This window comes from Dasypus novemcinctus, chromosome 26 (genome assembly GCF_030445035.2).
Source record: "Dasypus novemcinctus isolate mDasNov1 chromosome 26, mDasNov1.1.hap2, whole genome shotgun sequence".
In the NCBI taxonomy this organism is placed as follows: Eukaryota; Metazoa; Chordata; class Mammalia; order Cingulata; family Dasypodidae; genus Dasypus; species Dasypus novemcinctus.
The window spans coordinates 9,918,652-9,931,651 of NC_080698.1; positions in this window are offsets into that span (position 1 = coordinate 9,918,652).

Below are 13,000 nucleotides of genomic sequence, written 5' to 3' on the forward strand. Positions count from 1 at the left end.
GATGATGCTCATGTTTCTGGCCTTAACAACTCAGCTTCCCCTGAGTTTTGGACAGTCAGAGCTGCCCATTAACTAGCTAGATGTTTGAGTCTGGCAATCAGAGAAGAGACCAGTGTAGAGATGAAATCTGACCAGGCAGAAAGGCTGAGAAGAGACCCAGGTCACAGGGGCAAGGACCTGGCTGCTGAGACCGTTCAGCAATAGGTTGACTCGAAGGCAAGGCAACACAGAACTAGAGAAATAAAAGGACAGAGAGACACAAGAGGAAAGGATGGGACCAGGGAACTCCCAGCTTCTGGATCTGAGAGCCTCAACCCTAGTTTCCACATTGTATTTATTTAGGAACAAACAAGCAGCTGCTTGTTATTTACAATAAGGAACAGGTCATACAAAGTTCAAAAGCCTCATCACACAAACATTTTTTCATGCTGACCAGACAGTGTTCCATCTAGTCAAGACCCAGTGTTCCTAAGCCCACACTTTTTGTCTGCGTTATGGAAACATTTCAACTTCAAACCATGTTCCTACTATTTTCCCACAACACCTGGCACCCTTGAGGAAAGAACATCATGTGGCTGACTGGTTAAGTAAGACGATAACTCAGTTATTATTGGATATTGCAACAAGGGGTTCACTGGTGACCTTGACAAGAACAGTTCCTGGGGAGTGGTGTGGGTGAAAAAGTTGGGAAGTATAAACACACCCCTACTTTGTAGCAGATACCTCCCTGCCAAGCCAACTTGATACTGGTCCTTCTCTATAAGGCATTCCCAAGCGGAGGGAAGCACAGAGAGAAGATGGACCATGTATGTTGGGGACAGAAGAAAGGATGACAAGGATCAGTCGAGATCAGCAAGTGACCAGGTCTGGCTAGTCCAGGAGCCTGAGGGGAATGGAGTGCAAGCAGGCCGGGGCAAGGCAAAAGCCTGTCTATGGGTTTTTTCTAGGAGGTGATAGGGAACTGTGGGAGAAATTTCAGCATGATGGTGATGTGATCAGATTATAGAAAAATTACCCTGGACAGATGATAAGGAGAGACTGGAAGCAGGGAGATCAATTTAAAAAAGATTTCAGCAGCCCAGGCTGGAAACAATGATATACAGCATTTACAATGCCCATGGAAGCTCTGGAGATGTGCCCAGTCCTTGTCAGGTGTATGCCTTGGGAACCAGGAGAATAAGGAGAAAGGTCAAAACTACAGGTAGAGGCTAGAAGTCTTCAGCATAAAGATATATACGGGCAGCGGACTTGGCCCAGTGGTTAGGGCGTCCATCTACCACATGGGAGGTCCACGGTACAAACCCCGGGCCTCCTTGACCCGTGTGGAGTTGGCCATGCGCAGTGTTGATGCGCGCAAGGAGTGCCATGCCACACAGGGGTGTCCCCCGCGTAGGGGAGCCCCACGTGCAAGGAGTGCACCCCGTAAGGAGAGCCGCCCAGCACAAAAGAGAGTGCAGCCTGCCGCACACATGGAGAGCTGACGCAGCAAGATGATGCAACCAAAACAAACACAGCTTCCCATGCGGACAAAGAAGACGCAGCAAATAGATACAGAGAACAGACAACCGGGGTGGGGGGGGAGGGGAGAGAAATAAATAAATAAATAAATAAATCTAAAAAAAAAAAAAGATATATATAGGGAAGTGGATGTGGCTTAAGTGATTGTGCTCCTGCCTACCACATGGGAGGTCCCTGATTGGCTACTGGTACCTCCTAAAGAAGACAGCAAGCTGATGCTACAGACAGGCATGGAAAGCTTATGCAACAAGAGACACAAAAAGAAAAACATGAGACATAACAAAGCAGGGAATGAACATAGCAAAGAGGATGAACAAGACAGTGAGCTTTTGTGTCAGGCAGGCAAGGCAAGCTGATGCAACAATAGACACAGAAAGAAAAACACAATGAGGGACACAACAAAGCAGGGAATGGAGGTCGCTCAGGCGATTAGGCACAGCCCTCCCATATTGGAGTTCCCGGGTTCAGTTCCCAGTGCCTCTTAAAGAAACAGGAAGACAAACAGACACAGCAAGTGCAAACAACAAGGGGGTGGGGAGAAATAAATAAATCCTAAAAAAAAAAAAATGAATGCAACTGTAGGGTGGAAAGAGGGGCCAGCAGGGAAGGAGGAGCCCCCAAAGCAGAAGGACCTATTAGAATTTGGAAGGACAATAAAGAGAAAAAGAGAGAATGGTGCCTCCAAGTCCAAGGAAGCAAAGGGTGAAATGCTGCAGAGGTCAAGTTGAGGAATTTTAAATGCTCATTAACTATTAGTCATTGGAGACAATTAGAAGAAGCTTGCCAGGAGCGTTGACAGTGGTGGGTTGAAAACCCTATAGCCCGGGAGTGGGTATGGCTCAAGCCCTTGGGCTCCTGCTTCCCACATGGAAGGTCCCAGGTTCAGTCCCAGGTACTTCCTAAAAAAAACAAACAAACATGCAAAACAAACAAAAACCATCTCAGGGGAGCCGATGGGCTCTGCGGTTGAGTGCTGGCTTCCCACATATGGGGTCCAGGTTCGATCCCCTGTCCCAGCATCTCAAAACAAAACACCTTTGGTGGGGAGCCAGCGATGGAGGGGTGGCAGGGCTAGGTGCGCTCATGTGGCGGCAGAGCTTTATTATGGACCACAACAAAAATAACTTTAGCACGTGAGGAGGCAGTAAAATGTGGTGGTCCATGGAGCCAACTGCACAGTGAGAACTAACGGGCACCACTAGCTCTGTGACTGGAATCTTTTTCCCCCAGATTTCCTCAATTTAGCTCAAAAAGTTGCTGTGAAATTTAAAGGAGGGAAACGGACTTTGGCCCAGTGGTTAGGGCGTCCCTCTACCACATGGGAGGCCCGCGGTTCGAGGCCCGCGGTTCAAGCCCCGGGCCTCCTTGACCCGTGTGGAGCTGGCCCATGCGCAGTGCTGATGCGCGCAAGGAGTGCCGCGCCACGCAGGGTGTCCCCCGCGTAGGGGAGCCCCACGTGCAAGGAGTGCACCCATAAGGAGAGCCGCCCAACGCGAAGGAGGGAGCAGCCTGCCGAGGAATGGCGCCGCCCACACTTCCCGTGCCGCTGACGACAACAGAAGCGGACAAAGAAACAAGAAACAAGACGCAGCAAAAAGACACAGAAAACAGACAACCGGGGGAGGGGAGGGGAATTAAATAAATAAAAATAAATCTTTAAAAAAAAAAAAATTTAAAGGAATTAAACTTGCCCAAATTGCACAGTATCTGGCACATTGTAAACACTCCATAAATGTTAGCTAATCTATCCCAGGAGCATAGCTACTGTATCTAATAAAATTACAAGCGAATGTCTGTTAATGAAGAAAACTTGAAACAGTTTGGGAACTTCAACAACCCAAATAGTCATGGGCACAAAAATAAAGCTGTGGTGACAGTACGTAGAGAGATTGATCCTGTTTCAGGGATGGATATGAACTTCACCGATCTCAAAGAGTATATGGAGGAGGCAATTATGAAGCCCCTCAACCACAAGAATTTGGAACTGGATGTGCCCTACTTCACTGAGGTTCTGAGCACGACAGAAAATGTAGCTGCATATATCTGGGAAAACCTTCAGAAATTTCTTCCTGTGGGAGTTCTTTACAAAGTATACGAACCTGACAATAATATTGCATTCTATAAAGAATAGATCTTAGGGTTAGCATTGTAGAGAGACTTAATTTCTTTGTATATTTGAAAAAGATCTTATCCCCCTAGAGCCTTAAGGAGTCATCACATGGTGGTTGTACCTCCACATTGTGCCTGATTTATTGAAATTATTGTAAGACCTGTTTTAAATCTATTTTAGGACCAAATTTGTAATACATCCTCAATTCAGATAATCTTTTCTCTATAGATTAAAAATTACTTCATTTTCAGGAAAATGTTTTGATATAGATATGAAAACCAAGAAGATATGTTTTTGTTACTGTTTCCTCCATTATCTCATAATTGATATCCATTTTTTCTTGGTATATACAAAAGGTAAAATTATTTATAAAATCACAGGTGAATCTTACAAAAATAAAACATAGGTGGCCAAAAAGTCTGGAAACATAGGTAATATATATTTTTTTAAAAAGTTAACTCCCTTGATTACTTCTTCTCATGTATGTTAAAGGTACAAGTTTATTCAGTGAAAATTAGAGGCACAAATCATCTAAGACAATGCATTGCAGATGTATATACAAGGATTGATGAAAATGCTGCCTTAATGCACATTGTTCATTGCAATTTTGCACTTTTTGAATTGTTAGGAACAACACATTGAACATAGCTTGTATTATTAGTAAACTATTTATTTTATGTATACGATCTGCATTTCCAGACTTTATAGCCCCCTGAACAATTTCAATTCAGAAGACTGAAGAATAATCACTTATTTTAAACCCTGTTAAAAGAGTCAGCAAGAAGGGATATATTATTCTGTGTAAGGCATCTTCTATACATAATTTTTCCTAATGATCCCATTTTGTTCCAATCATTAAACTTACCTGCATAAGTTGAACTATAAAAAATAAATAAAAAATTTAAATAAAAAAACTCCATAGTCCAAGGGCTGAACAGCCCACAAGGAGTGTGAAGGGAAAGGATTTAGACTTCAGTTTTAAGATGAGACTAAGTCTCAGCCAAAGGCCTTTCTTTCAACCTTCTTGGTTTTACCTTTGAGTCATATTGTAGCTGTTAAATCCTAAAAAAAAAGATGAGGCTAAGGGTAAGTGACATCGCAGAGATAAAAGGAGAAGGCACAGCTGATAGGAGGATAGGACATGGTCCCCGACGTGATGGAGGTGGTATCTGGTTGTCTGGCATCACATGGCACCCTTCTTCTAAGTGTAGATCCCAGGACTCTGATTCTGTCCTGGCACAGGTCTTCAGAGCTCCATCAGTGACTGTGATAAACACCCATTGTTACGAACCCTCGGGAAGCAGATTTGCCTCAATGGATAGAGTACCTGCCTACCACATAGGAAGTCCAAGGTTCAAACCCAGGGCCTCCTGACCCATGTGGTGAGCTGGCCCATGCACAGTGCTGATACGCGCAAGGAGTGTCGTGCCATACAGGGACGTCCCCCTTATAGGGGAGCCCCACGCGCAAGGTGCACACCCTGTAAGGAGAGACGCCCCACATGAAAAAAGTGCAGCCTGCTCAGGAGTGGCACCGCACACACGGAGAGGTGATGCAGCAAGATGACGCAATGGAGACACAGATTCCCAGTGCTGCTCACAAGAATAAAAGCAGACACAGAAGAACACACAGCGAATGGACACAGAGAGCAGACAACTGGGGGGGGGGTTCCGAAGGGGAAATTTAAAACAAAGCAAAACAAAAGAACCCTCAAGAGAGGAGGGGAAATGTACAGGCTGGGGCAGGTAGGTGCTTAAAAAGGAGTTTGTTATTGAGTTATAGAATGGGTTTCTATCCTCAAAGGGCTTCCCGTCCTGCTGGAGAGAATTTCAAACACTGAAAACACTGGAACCAGAAAGGGCTGTCAGGAGAAAACTCGGGAGCAAAGCTGGCTGTTAGCTCTGGAGAGCGTGTGAAGTTACCTACTGATTCCCTACCCCAGTGAACGCTGTTGTCCTTGTCTCCCACAGATCACGGGGGACCCATCACCATGAGAAGGCAGAACTGTGTGAATGTCCAGGCCAAACATGCTTGTCACTGTATGCTGAGGAGAGTGACCTCAGGAGTTTCACTGGACAGAAGGTCCAAGATTTGGGGTTTGGTGGTAGGGTCCTGCCTCTTTCATGTATGGCTCATAAGGCTGACTGCAGAAGAGGAGCTCCTTTAGATCGGCACCAGAGCAGTCTCAGGAGGAAGCGGTGTTCAGTACAAAACAGCTCTCCATGACAAACCTCATTGTGAGCTCAGAGTGGAACCTTCACACGTAACCGATAATCCACTGAGCAAACTGTCTTCCTGCCTTGATCTGGCCAACTTTACATGAAACTAGAAAGTGTATGTGAAACTGAATCTCTGTCATTCTCTGACTTAAGAACCTCCTTGGAGCCTCAGAATAAAACACAAGTGTTTCAGGGCAGTCGAGGCTCTTCATGATTGAGCTTATACTTTCAACTGTGTTTCTCCCCCAGAATGTATCTTCAGTTCTGGGCAAACTGAACCTCTCCAGGTTTCCCACATAGACTGGCTGCTTAAGCCCTCCCCCCAGGGTTTACACACACTTTCTCCTTAAGCATAGTGTCCTTTCTCTGTTTTATAATATACTGTCATAGGAGATATGCACCAAATGGCCAACATTGTCCAATCAGTGGTTCTTACCATTTTGGAAGCGGAGACTCCCCCAGCACCCTCTTTTCTGAAAATTGTACACATGCATATGTACCTCCAAGTTTGCTTTCAATTTCACCAGCAAAAAGACCCCTTGAAGCCACCCCTGGATCCCAAATGAGAAGCTCTGTTCCTAAACACTGAGCATCAAGCATGAAAGAGGGGGAATTTTCCCAGTGTCCCTTCTTTGGCCCTTTCTTTTCTTCCTTCCTGGCCTCAAATTCCAAGTCTAGGCTTAAATGTCCCCAATCTCTGTCCCTCCCCTGGCTCCTACCCTACCTCTCTAGCTGCCCAAAGGCATCTCAAACTCAATGCACCTGAAGGCAAATGGCATCCAGAAAATCTGAAGATGTAATTTGAGATGAATTACACCATGGACACTCCTGGAAAGCAAATTAGAAAGCTGAAAGACCAAACTGATAAATTCTCTTTAAAAAGGAATGTGAGGGGGAAGCAGCTGTGGCTCGATCAGAAGAGCTCCCGTCTACCATATGGGAGGCCCTGGGTTCGTGTCCTGGGGCCTCCTTGTGAAGGCAGGCTCGCCCGCATGCTGCGGAGCACCACCTGGCCTGCAGATGCCACGGAGAGCTGACTCAACAAGGTGATGCAACAAAAAGAAGAGAGCCAAGCAAGAACACAGAAGAGCCCACAGTGAATGGACACAGCAGGCAGCAAGCAAGTCACAAGGGGGGAGGGGAAATAAAGATAAATAAATACAGACACAGAACGTACAGCGAATAGACAGAGAGAGCAGACAGCGCGCGCGCGCGCACACACACACACACACACACAAAGCCGCAAGGGGGGAGATTAAAAAAAAAAAGGAATTTGAGGGAAACAGATGTGGCTCAACTAATTGGTCTCCCGCCCACCATATAGGAGGTCCAGGGTTCGATGCCCAGGGCCTCCTGGTGAGGGCAACTTGGCCTACATGGAGTGCTGGCCCACGCTGGAACGCCGCCCTGTGCAGGAGTGCCCCTGTGTGGGAATGCCGCCCAGCACAGGAAAGCCGCCCCACGCAGGAATGCTGGCTGACGCTGAGAGCTGGCGCAGCAAAATAATGCAACACAAGACACAGAAGAGAGAAAAATAATATAATGTAGCAGAACAAGGAGTTGAGGTGGTGCAAAAGAGTAATCGCCTCTCTCCCACTCCAGAAGTTTCCCGGATCCCCGGATCGGCTCCCAGAGCCAGCAAATGAGAATACAAACAGACACAAAAGAATACACAGTGAATATGGACACAGACAACAGACAACAGGGGGAGTGGGAGGAATAGGGCGACGGGGAGAGAAATAAATATAAGTAAAAAAAAAAAAAAAAGTGAAAACAAGCTGAAAAAAGAAAAAGAGAAAAACCGAGGCTAAGAAGATAGATTAACAAGTTCCAAGACCTATCTAAAAGGAATTCTGGGGAAACGGACTTGGTCCAGTGGTTAGGGTGTCCGTCTACCACATGGGAGGTCCGCAGTTCAAACCCCGGGCCTCGTGACCTGTGTGGAGCTGGCCCATGCGCAGTGCTGATGCACGCAAGGAGTGCCGAGCCACGCAGGGGTGTCCCCCGCGTAGGGGAGCCCCACGTACAAAAGAGTGTGCCCGTAAGGAGAGCCGCCCAGCGCGAAAGAAAGTGCAGCCTGCCCAGGAATGTTGCCGCCCACACTTGCCCTGCCGCTGACAACAGAAGCAGACAAAGAAACAAGACGCAGCAAATAGACACAGAGAACAGACAACGGGGGCAGATAAAATAAAATAAATAAATCTTTAAAAATATAAAAATAAAAGGAATTCTAATAGGATAGGACAGGAGAGAAGGAAATAATCAAAGAAATAAAAGAAGAAAATATTTCAGACTAGGAGATTCTAGTCTTTCAACTGAATAGGGCCAGTGACTAACAAGCAGAATGAATAGAAAAAACTCAAATATATATGCATTGTGGCAAAATTTCAGAACAAAAGGGGTAAGAAGAGAATCCTAAAAGCCTTAGGAAGGAAGCGGACTTGGCTCAATGGTTAGAGCATCCGCCTACTACACAGGAGATCCATGGTTCAAACCCAGGGCCTCCTTGAGCTGGCCCACACGCAGTGCTGATGCGCACAAGGAGTGCCCTGCCATGCAGGGGTGTCCCCCGCGTAGGGGGGCCCCACGCGCAAGGAGTGCACCCATAAGGAGAGCCACCCAGCGTGAAAGAAAGTTCGGCCTGCCCAGGATTGGTGTTGCACACATGGAGAGTTCATGCAGCAAGATGACGCAAAAAAGAGACAGAGGGAAACAGACTTGGCCCAGTGGTTAGGGCGTCCGTCTACCACATGGGAGGTCCGTGGTTCAAACCCCGGGCCTCCTTGACCTGTGTGGAGCTGGCCCATGTGCAGTGCTGATGTGTGCAAGGAGTGTCGCGCCACGCAGGGGTGTCCCCCGCGTAGGGGAGCCCCACGCGCAAGGAGTGCACCCATAAGGAGAGCCGCCCAGCGCGAAAGAAAGAGCAGCCTGCCCAGGAATGGCACCGCCCACACTTCCCGTGCCGCTGACGACAACAGAAGCGGACAAAGAAACAATACGCAGCAAATAGACACAGAGAACAGACGACCTGGGGAGGGGGGGAATTAAATAAATAAATAAATAAATTAAAAAAAAAGAGACAGATTTCTGGTGCTGCTGACAAGAATAAAAGCGGACACATAGGGAAGCAGATTTGGCCCAACAGACAGGGCATCTGCCTACTACATGGGAGGTCCAAGGTTCAAACCCAGAGCCACCTGACCTGTGTGATAAGCTGGCCCAAGTGCTGTACTGATGCGCACAAGGAGTGCTGCGCCACGCAGGGGTGTCCCCCGCGTAGGGGAGCCTCACATGCAAGGAGTGCTCCCCGTAAGGAGAGCTACCCAGTGTGAAAAAAGTGCAGCCTGCCCAGGAATGGCGCTGCACACACGGGAGAGCTGACACAGCAAGATGATGCAACTAAATGAGACACAGATTCTGGGCGCCACTGACAAGAATACAAGCCGACACAAAAGATTACAGCAAATTGGACACAGAAAACAGACAATTGGGGGGAGGAAGGGAAGAAAAATAAATAAAAAATCTTAAAAAGGAGAAGCGGACACAGAAGAACACAGCAAATGGACACAGAGAAGTTTACTCTTTGTACATAGTTCCCTAAAGGATATTAACTAGACCTTCTCAATTTTGCTTACAGGAATAAGATAACATCTCAAAGCAAAATCAGAAAGAATGGTATAAATCTCTAACTTTTCTCAGAAACAGAAAGCTTGATATTCTTGAGTGGTTGGCTGAGAAAGGAGCTCTGAAGATCTGTACCCATACAACTATATCTGAATTGTAGTTCACTAGCTGAAATCAACGACAAGTTAAACATGCTTGAGACAACACAGGACTGAGAAATATCCTCCTCCCAAGACCCCTGGCATCACTTGTTTTTCTTCTCCCTTACCCCTCTCTTTTTGCCTATAAAAACCCTAGCTCCCATTCTCACTTTGACCTGGTTTTGGGAAGATGCCCCCAGTTCTTTGCTTGTGCATTCACTATCAACCACACCCCTACAAGACACGTTTGTCTCTCATAGTGCTGGATCCGGAGGCTCCTTCTATTGGAAATAGCTGTTCTTACAGTAACATCTCCTCTGAATGAATTATACAAGGATGTACTACAGCCAAACAACTAAGAAATCCAAGAAAGACATGGTAAGCAAAGAAACTTGTAAAAGAGTGTATTAGTCAGCCAAAGGGGTGCTAATGCAAAATACCAGAATTCGGTTGGTTTTTATAAAGGGTATTTATTTGGGGTAGAAGGTTACAGTTACCAGGCCATAAAGTGTAAATTACTTCGCTCACCAAAGTCTCTCCCACATGTTGGAGCAAGATGGCTGCCGATGTCTGCCAGGGTTCAGACTTCCTGGGTTCCTCTCTTCCGAGCCCTCTGGGCTCAGCTGCTGTTATCTCCACAAGGCTAGCTGTAGATCATTAGGAAAATGGCTTGTTTCTCTTCCTGGGGCTTTCTTTCTTTGCTTACAACCAAGCTCTTCTGTGTGCTTACTTTCCAGGGCTCCAGTTCAAGATTCCAGCATCAAAACTCCAACTCTGCCCTTTGGCATGTGTTTTATCTGTGAGTCCCTACCCACCAAGGGGCAGGGACTCAACACTCTACTGACGCGGCCCAAAGACCTAATCATAATTTAATCATGTCCAGGTACAGAGCAGTTTATATACATAATCCATTATCTATTTTTGGAATTCATGAACCATATCAAACTACTACACTTAGTTATCTTAATGATCACTGATGTTAAAGTAAAATTAACAATCTGGTACAAAAATCCAGAAGATTGACATGGAATGTAGCACCTGGGCGATATCCAACAAGTTTTTATATGTGGTTGCTCTCACTGTTATACATTTCTAAATTTTAGAGGTTAGCATAATTCTGACACCAAAATCAGCAGGAACTGTGCGTGAATATAAAAATATTAAAAGTGAAATATCAGCAAATCAATTCCAGCAATTTTTAATGGGTAAGACTTTGTGACCAAGCATGGTTTAAAAATCAGTGATCTGAGCGGCGGACTTGGCCCAGCGGTTAGGGTGTCCGTCTACCACATGGGAGGTCCGCAGTTCAAACCCCGGGCCTCCTTGACCTGTGTGGAGCTGGCCCATGCGCAGTGCTGATGCACGCAAGGAGTGCCCTGCCACACAGGGGTTTCCCTGCCTAGGGGAGCCCCATGCACAAGGAGTGCGCCCCCTAAAGAGAGCCGCCCAGCGTGAAACCAAGTGCAGCCTGCCCAGGAATGGTGCCACACACACGGAGAGCTGACACAAGATGACCGCAACAAAAAGAAACAAGATTCCTGTGTCGCTGACAACAACAGAAGCGGACAGAGAAGACGCAGCAAAATAGAACAGACAACGGGGGTGGGGGGAAGGAGAGAGAAAATTAATAAATAAATCTTTTAAAAAATAAAAAAAATAAAAAATAAATAAAATCAGTGAATCTCATAATGTGACCACAATACTAACATGGTAAATGTTAAAAATCCTATGATCATCTAAATAAATGCCAGAAAGCATTTATTTGTGGTAGACATGGGGCTGTGCTGCCCAGATACTCCATCAGGGAAGGCCTTGAGGCCTGGCTACAGGAAATATGGTAGCAGACAGCTTTCTCAGCTTTCTCAGCCCTTCAGGATCTGTCTCAGCTGCAGAGAGAAACCTCCCTCCAGGTCATGCCCTTCCCAAGACAGCCCACAGCCAGCGTGGTGGTTTGGAGCTATGTACCCCAGAATATGTTCTTAAATTTAATCGATTCCCATGGGTGAGAACTCATGTTAAGTAGGACCTTTTTTTTTTTTTTTAATTTCTCCCCTTTCCCCCACCGCCCCCCCAATTGTCTGCTCTTTGTGTCCATTTGCTGTGTGTTCTTCTGTGACCGTGTCTATCCTTATCAGCAGCACTGGGAATCTGTTTCTTTTTGTTGCATCATCTTGTTGTGTCAGCTCTCCGTGTGTGTGGCACCATTCTTGGGCAGGCTGCACTTTCTTTCGCCCTGGGCAGCTCTCCTTACGGGGCGCACTCCTCGCATGTGGGGCTCCCCTACGCGGGGGACACCCCTGCATGGCATGGCACTCCTTGCGCATCAGCACTGCGCATGAGCCAGCTCCACACGGGTCAAGGAGGCCCAGGGTTTGAACTGCGGACCTCCCATGTGGTAGGCAGACGCCCTATCCATTGGGCCAAGTCTGCTTCCCAAGTAGGACCTTTTGATGAGGTTACAGGAGGGGTCTTAATCCTATTACTGGAGTCCTTTATAAGCAGAATGAAATTCAGACAGAGAGATAAAACCATGGGAGTAAGAAGCTGACTGTCAAGGGGATCAGGAAGAGAAGATGAGAGGCTGTCATGTGCACTGCTATGTGACAGAGAAGCCAAGGACCAAGGATCACTGGCAGCCAGCCCCAGAATGCCAGTCTTTGGGAAGAAAGGATCGCCTTGATGATGCCTTGCCTTGATTTGGACTTCTCCTAGCCTTAAAACAATGAACCAATAAATTTCATTGTTTTAAGCCAATCATTGTATGGTGTTTGCTTGAGCAGTCAAGGAAATTAAAACTCCCAGTGACTGAGCAAGGTGGGGATATAAAGGTCTGGCCGGTCTGGCCTGGTGTGGGGTACTTAGATAGGCAATATTCATTCCAGGGCGCTCTGCTGGAGTGGCAGAGATTTTGTCAGCTTGTTATCACAGTTTAACTCCTAACTCTGCCCAATCCTACTTTGTGCCCTTCTCCTTTACATATGTTAGTCCCTAATAAAACTCTTGTGCCCCAAACTCCATCTCAACATTTGCTTCCAGAAAGCCCAAACTGAAATAGTATTCAACACTATTACTTAATAAAAACAAAATAAAACAAAAAGGAAAGGAATATAAAACTCTGAATCTTAAGATTTGAAGTAAATTCCCTTGCCATGGATACAGAGTAATGACCAGAAGCTTATAGCAGAAATATTTAATGTTGAAATATTAATGACAGGAACACAGGTAACTATGCTTTTGATCTGACTATTGCTTAACATATTGGACATGGTAGCCAATGCAACAGAATCAAAGGGAATGGAGGAAGGGAAGGAAAAAAGTAGAGAGGGAAGGAAGAAAGCAGGGAGCAAGGAGGGAGGGAAGGAGATAAGAAAAGAAGAACGAAAAATATA